An 8,009-nucleotide genomic window follows, 5' to 3' on the forward strand; every position below is an offset into this window, starting at 1 on the left:
GCTTACAGTAATCCCTTTTCAGGTGGCGGCCATATTGGATTTGGTAGCCATCTTGGTCCCAGGGGCCACTGGCTCCGGCATCCTCGCTAAATCATTTCAGTATGCCCTCAGCTGCATCCATGCCAAATTTTTCCAGATAGCAAACATTTTGGCTGTAGTCTGGCATACGTTTGGTATTTTTGGGTTTGTTTTGGCATAGAAACAGCAAAGTAAATGCTTTTGGCTGAACTGTGGCAAAATTGTGGTTTACCATAATAGATAAAAAGGCGCCAGCGGTAGATAACTAGTTATGGCAAATGTCTGGTTAACCAGATGAATGGGCCAAGAGCGGGACGGTTCACTGAAGTATGCAGGTGTATTTTGGCGTCTTTGTGGTTTGCCAGAAGACTGATCAAAAGACCGGGAATTTTCTCTAGAAGAGACGCCTAGTACTTCACTTTCTCCAGCACAGACGGTAAGAACATTTTCCTGTCTTCAAACATGTATAACTTGTATACAAATATAGCCGTGTTTCTACATAGCTCTATAACACATATGCCTGTAGCTTCGTTTTGGTGAACAGCTTTGTAACAGCCCGCTATGGAAACAATACCGTTAACGTTGTTTATCTACACGTCTTCTTATTACAGTAGGTGTAACCAGAGAATGTCTAAGACAGGCTCTGGTGTAACGTTAACGTAGCCTACTGGCTAAGTAGCTAGTTAACGTTAGCTTGTTAATCTAAAGGCTCTGCAGGTGGCAAACTTGTGAAACACAGGCAAACTTAAATCACTGAACACATCCAATATTGCACATCCAATTATTTTCCTTTTTTCTGTTCTGTTTTCAGTGCATAAGACATGCAGTGGAGCTGCAGCAAGCAGTATAAATGGGTAAGTTTTTATCATGGTAATAAAGCCTCATTTTGCCCTAATATAGATAGCTAAGTATAGCTAGTTAACATGTTAACCTTAATGCTCTGCAGGTGAAACTTTTTTTAAAACACAGACAGACTTAATTCAATAAACACATCCACTTATTTCCCTTTTTCTCTTCTGTTTTCAGTGCATAAGGCATTCAGTGGAGCTGCACCTTAAGGCAATAGTAATGGGTAAGTTTCAATCACTGTATGCCTAATACAGCCTCATTTTTACCCTACACTCAATGACCGCATCTGAATTGAACTTCACTAAACAATTTCCAAGGCTATTTAAAGAGTACATTTAGTCATTGTGTTTCTTTTGTCTTTGTGTGTATGTTGTCAATTTCAGATGTTGTGAGAAGAAATCTGCAGCAAGCAGTATAAATGGGTAAGTTTTTATCATGGCAATAAAGCCTCATTTTGCCCTAATATAGATAGCTAAGTATAGCTAGTTAACATGTTAACCTTAATGCTCTGCAGGTGAAACTTTTTTTTAAACACAGACAGACTTAATTCAATAAACACATCCACTTATTTCCCTTTTTCTCTTCTGTTTTCAGTGCATAAGGCATTCAGTGGAGCTGCACCTTAAGGCAATAGTAATGGGTAAGTTTCAATCACTGTATGCCTAATACAGCCTCATTTTTACCCTACACTCAATGACCGCATCTGAATTAAACTTCACTAAACAATTTCCAAGGCTTTTTAAAGAGTAGATTTAGTAATTGTGTTTCTTTTGTCTTTGTGTGTGTATGTTGTCAATTTCAGATGCTGTGAGAAGAAATCCTGTTTGCTCTGCACAGTCAACCCGTTTACAGTAATAAGTATGCTGATATGATTTAATAAATACAAATTACAATGAAATGCATTTAATCTTTGTGTTTTTTTGTTGTAAAAATCTCTATTGACATATAGGCTAATTTAACAATATGAGCCTAGGATACTAGGACATAGCAATTCATTAGAAACTAATGTAGACATATTGCAAAATGCAAAATTAAATACATTTTATGATTTCCAAGTGGAGTTTCAATGTAGAAGCAATCATTTGGCATAATTATGGCCTCACTTTGGGTCAGTTTTGGCTACTTTTTGGCTGGATTTGGGGGATTTTGGACTCTGGGTGGGTTATGGCCATATTTTGGAATGCCACAATTGGTTTTGGGTGAGTTTTGGCCTCCTTTTGTTTTGATTCTGGCTTGCTTAATTTGGGCCATATATGGGCCGTACATCCATCCAAAACTCTGCCAAAATGGCAAGCCAGTTTTGGGCCAAATTTGGCCCATAATGAATTTGCTATCTGGGTTGTGCTTGTAGAAAAATTGCCGAAAACAATGAGGTGTAAGGCCATATTGGAATTGGAGGATTAAGGGGTCCAGATATACTGGGTCATAAATATAAACATTTATATGTGTTTCCCATGATCAATTAAGCTGAAAAAGACATCAAGTTTGTATTTGCAGCTCATGTGGTTCAAAAGTTATAGTCGGAACCCTTTTCGGGCAGCGGCCATATTGGATTTGGCTGCCATCTTGGCCCCAAAGGTCGCTGGCTGCGGAACCCTAGCTAAATCATTTCAGTATGACCTGAGCTACATCTGTGCCAAATTTGGTGCTTGTAGATAAATTGGCGCAAACAATGGGGTATAACTACAGTCAAAACTGCTTTTTTGGACAGGGGCCATGTTGGAATTGGAGGATTAAGCTGTCCAGATATACTGGGTCATAAATATAAACATTCCTATGTGTTTCCCATGATCAATTAAGTTGAAAAAGACATCAAGTTTGTATTTGTAGCTCGTGGTTAAAAGCTAGTCGGAACCCTTTTCGGGCAGCGGCCATATTGGATTGGCTGCCATCTTGGCTCCGAGGGTCTGTGGCTCCGGCGCCCTAGCTAAATCATTTCAGTATAACTTGAGCTACATCTGTGCCAAATTTGGCGCTTTTAGAAGAAATTGCGCGAAACGACCTATTTATGTGCTTAAGGCCCCCCACTATTCATCGTGTTTCCTTACTCTCTGACAACATATGGTGATCATTTTTGTAATGGTTACAGTTTATTTTCCATTATTTCCTACATACTGGACCTTTAGCTACCACGAAGGGTCGCGTTGGGTCGCGAAAGTCTGTCATTTTTAAAAAGTGGGTCCCCAGAAAAAAAGTTTGAGAAACACTGGTCTAAACGCAGTTTAAAAGCCAGGCTACCATTTATACAGGGGAACTGACTTGTCCTGGCTCAGTTCCAGACTAGGCTACTTTCTGCTTAAACGTGACCGAAGGCGGAGTTTCGCCTTAGGTTACCATGGCGCTTATATACAATCCTTTCCCAGACTGGATGGTTTGTTTGTAGTGAGTATTCAGCTTGATATATTCTTGTTTCTGTTGTTTAACATTGATATTTAAACATGTCGTTTAGCTATTGAATTTATTTTCTATTTTGAACTAAGCATTTCTCTATTGTTTGGAAAACATTGGCTGCATGTTTGGCAGCTTCGTTGTATGGAACTAGGTTTGAGCCGTGCGCAGTGGTTGTATGTATTCGGAGTGTTCTCTCGCGCCTGCGGTCAGTCTGAGAGCTTGACTGAGTAGGAGAATCTCCCGCTGGTTTTATCCGAGGATGAAGGCATACCTGAACACCCAGGGTTGGGTCTTCAAACTCCAGCCCAAAACGACAAGGGTCGGGAGGCATCAGGACAACGATCTCTGTTTACGGGTAACACCCGCACACTACACATTCTAGGTTACAACAAGATTAGGTCTACCACAGTTTGGTAACAGTGTAATTTAGGGATAGGAAATATAATTGAATTAATGAATGCTGCTCCAGCGTAGGCTACTGGAAAAGCACCCATTTAACTTCTCCAATTAAAAGCTTGAACCCAGCACTGGCAGTAACTGAGCATGTGTCCAGCGGGAGTCGTGCCATTCCACTGTAGGCCTAGCCTACTGCGGAAGCCTCACCGTGATTCACTGTGATTCCTATTGATTGGTTGATCGGCTTTGATTGATTGATATGATCTCCTGCGATGATGTGTCTCTGGTTGGCTGGTATTATGAGATCATGATTTTGATGGTCCATTAGTAGGCCTAATTTACTTTATTTAATAGGTTTATCTCTTGACAATGATCATCTGGCAATGATCTTGCGTCTGGGTCAATAGGGAAGTGATTCAGATTTTGATTGGTCAGAATAACAGTGAGCTGAAATAGGCTGCTGCTCTTGTACCTGATTAGCTGGTTATAATTCTGTTTTCCTTTGCCAGAATGCGGGAGTGGAGGAGAGCCACGCCCTGATTGAGTGGCGTGAGGCGGAGCATTGCCACATCCTCACCGACCTCGACTCTTCCCATGGCACATACGTGAACGGCTGCCGTATCCATAACGCCAGTGTTAGACTGTCACCAGGCGACCAGCTGCACTTTGGCTATGGAGGCTCCGCCTATGATCTGACGGTGGACAGCAGTGTCCCGGTACTTAGCATTGATATCCTGTCATGCGCCGCACGCACACATGCACGCACACACACGCACGCATGCACGCACGCACACACACACACACACGCGCACGCATGCACGCACGCACACACACACACACACACACACACTGAAGTGGATTGTTGGGGAGGTAGAGGGCCATGTTGTGTTCATATGTGTGTGTGCTGTATGTGTGTCTGTGTGTGTGTCTGTGTGTGTGCTGTGTGTGTGCTGTGTCTGTGTGTGTGTGTGTGTGTGTGTGCTGTGTGTGCATGAGAGTGTAGCTCCCCCTGCTGGGCAGAGATCAGAGCGCAGTGCCCCCTGCCTGGGTTTGGGAAGGACCGCCCCTCACACCCCACCCCCCCACACGGAGCCCTGCCCCTCGCACGCGCCCAGCCAGCGCAGGAACCAGACGCCCCGGGCAGAGCCACACCCTAACCCCGCCCTCTCATAGGCCAGGTAAACACCCTAACCCCGCCCTCTCATAGGCCAGGTAAACACCCTAACTCCGCCTTCTCATAGGTAGGTAAGCACACCCTTGGGGTATACTACGAAGCATGTTAGACATATCTAGGTTATGTAGACATATCGAGGCTTGACAAAGCCTTGACTCAGGGGTATACGTTAAGTTACGATAGCAGTTATGTGATATATTTGTCAAACTAGGCTTTCAGCTCAGATCTGTGCACGTTCTCGGTGTTGGGATGACGCTGGCCAATCGTGAAACGTGGAGACGCACAAGACCGCCTCTATTTAAAAACAATTATTTCCGCATTCATGAGCGATAGCTTAATCTACACTGCGGTAATTTAACATCAAATAAATCAATTGTCATCAGTTGTTGTATGGTATGCACGTCCATAGTGGGATGTTTGCACGCACAGCCTTATTAAAGCGCATTCGAGATCCAAAATGTTAGTAGAGGCGGAGCTCCACCTGTAAGATATATGACAGAATCCTACATGTGAGAGAACTTCGTTTTTAAGACAATTGATTGGTCAGTGGGCGGTAGATTACACGATTTGAGCTATAACTTAGCACATAACCTCCTCCCGACCAGGTTTGGTTGACAGCATAAGATACCATGGTGATATAGCGACACTAAAACAGATCCACTTTCGTGTCACAGCATACCCTGGCTTTGAGCGCAACATACCTCGCTAACCCACTAATCGAGATACGTAGTATACCCCACCTGACTCATGGCCATTTGTAAGTAAACACTGACAGTGCACTGTGCTCTACCTCACAGGAAGTTGGCCTGGCAACACAGGAAGTAAAAGTTCAGCCAGAAGTCCAATGGTGTCACAGAGCCTGCAGTCCTTGCAGCATCTCCTGCAAGAGAAGGTGAGGAAGACTTACTCACTCACACACACACACACACACACACACACACACATACAGTACACACACACACACACACACACACACAGTCTCAGCAGGCTATCTATAATATTTATATATTATAGTTTATGACTGTTTACATTATAACCATGTGCAGTCTCAGCAGGCTAACTAGAATATGCTTCAACATATAGTTCTTTAGAAATGTTGACAATTCTGCACTCAATATGGATATTGTATATAATATATGACTGGCAGAAAAATATAAAGGTTTGCTTTTACATGGCTTAGGATACATAAAGCACTGTCTACCGCCACATTACAATTCAAATCAACACAATGCAGCTTCGGCCAGAAATATCAGAATATTTCTGAATACATGTGTCATGGCGACGCCCATTGTTGGCTGGAGAATATCGTGGATAGGGTGACAAGCACACACACATACATACACACACACACACACACAGACACAGTTGTGTGAGGAACACAGTCTTATGTATCTTGCTGTCTCACACACACTTTCCTCTGTTGTGTTGTCTCAGGAGGAGCGTGTGTTGCGTCTGGGAGATGAGGTTTGCCGGCTGGGTGTGTTTGAGAGTGAGTGTGTGAGAAAGGACCGTCTCATTTCCTCGCTGCGTGACGAGGTGTCCGCTCTCTCACACCAGCTCACACACTCCCAGGCCCAGGTGGACGTCACACACACACTCAACAGCCTGCAGACAGAGATCAGCCTCAAGACCCAGCAGATACAGGAGCTCAAGGAGCAGGTACACGCACACACACACACACACACACACATCACACATATATACACAAATGGTTGCAAACAGAAATAAGTGGTGAAGCAGGCGTGCTCAACACCAAAAAACTCAAGTTAAAAGGACTATCAAAATAAAATGAAAAACCTGATGACGGCTTAGGCTGAAACACGTTTGTGTTAGTAGACATGGTCCAATTAGTTATAAGCATTATTAGGCTGAGACACGTTTGTGTTAGCGGACATGGTCCAATAAGATATAAGCATTATTAGGCTGAGACGCGGTGGTGTTAGCGGACATGGTCCAATAAGATATAAGCATTATGGGCCGAATTCTCCCATTCGCGCTCAAAACACATCTAAGTCCATTTTTACGTGCTTCCAGTTACACACTTTTCAGTTATGCGCATTCTCCCATTCCTGCTTCTGTCACACCCACAGCGCTCAAGTTCAAAATCAAGGCGGCCTTATGAAAGAGGCGTGATTTATTGAAAATAGAACCAGACTGATCCACCACCTCGTTAATTTAGGTTGAAAACGTGGAACGTGGACTTTATCATTGACCTTCTGAATGCCATTTACTGTAAATCCAGAAAGAACACAAACCAGTATTTGATTTTGAAAACGAAAGCTAGGTGAACTGAATAGAGAACTGCCTACAGTAAAATTATGTGTCATCATCACATAGCCTAACAAAGACTTAATGAAATTTCACTTTTGCTCTGAGGTTTGTTTGTAAAGAGTTATAAAGAGGTGTGTAGATTCATAATTTAAAACTCACCGTCGAGAAAGAAAGTTTCAATGGCAGCTGCTTCTCCTAATATCAATTTACGGTATCTATGCTAATGAAGCTGTGGACTGACAGTTTCGAATACAGTGGAAAGACTGGCGTAACAATACCAGCCACCATTAGAAACTAATCAGAGACAGGAAAATATAAAATTGCTGCTCGACAATAGTGCAGGCGTCTGTGCAAGTGTATGGATGACTTCGGTCAAGATGGAAAGAAATGGAGAGGTTCAAATGAAGTAGGCTATGGAATCATGATGACTTCACCTCAAGCTAAAACTAAAGGTGCACAGTCGGTAAGCTCCAATATCCAAAGTGGGTGATTATAACGGATAAGGTAATGTAGGGAAATATGCCATCGTGTGACACTTTAATGGGGGGGGGGGGAAGTAAAGCCTTATCAGCATATTAAGCACCAAATTTGATACTGTAATGTTAATTTGTAACGTTCTGTGCAACCTACATGTAGAACTAGGCCTACTGCCAACATCGAGCAATATGCTGTTTCACCTTGTAGTGGCGCCCAACCTTAATACAGCCCTCAGAAGTGCTTAGCTGGAAAAGCGCGTAAGTCAGAAGCGCGCAAGACTTGTATACATACTGTACGAAACGCCCAGATTTTAGGGCAGAATGTGTGCAGGCTGGAAGACGCTTAGTTGTTCATGTTATTTTCCACACAGAAATAAGCCACAAGACCCTGTGTGTGTGTGTGTGTGTGTGTGTGTGTGTCTCTGTGTGTGTTT

The 8,009-nt window shown here is 43.1% G+C and overlaps 2 long non-coding RNA genes across 2 annotated transcripts; both read left to right on the forward strand.

Moving 5' to 3' along the window:
- Positions 1 to 364: 364 nt before the first annotated feature.
- On the forward strand, positions 365 to 1,185 carry LOC143115204 (uncharacterized). The gene is made up of 3 exons (XR_012985067.1): positions 365 to 454; positions 830 to 872; positions 1,045 to 1,185. It is a non-coding gene; the product is annotated as an uncharacterized LOC143115204 (long non-coding RNA).
- A 54-nt stretch (positions 1,186 to 1,239) lies between these two features.
- Positions 1,240 to 1,737, forward strand: LOC143115205 (uncharacterized). Its single transcript, XR_012985068.1, has 3 exons — positions 1,240 to 1,289; positions 1,462 to 1,507; positions 1,670 to 1,737. It is a non-coding gene; the product is annotated as an uncharacterized LOC143115205 (long non-coding RNA).
- The last annotated feature ends 6,272 nt before the right edge of the window (positions 1,738 to 8,009 follow it).

The sequence above is a fragment of the Alosa pseudoharengus genome, unplaced genomic scaffold (assembly GCF_046254945.1).
Source record: "Alosa pseudoharengus isolate Yale_2024_CS ecotype anadromous, Long Island Sound unplaced genomic scaffold, YU_APseudo_1.1 YU_APseudo_1.1_scf_9, whole genome shotgun sequence".
Classification (NCBI taxonomy): domain Eukaryota; kingdom Metazoa; phylum Chordata; class Actinopteri; order Clupeiformes; family Clupeidae; genus Alosa; species Alosa pseudoharengus.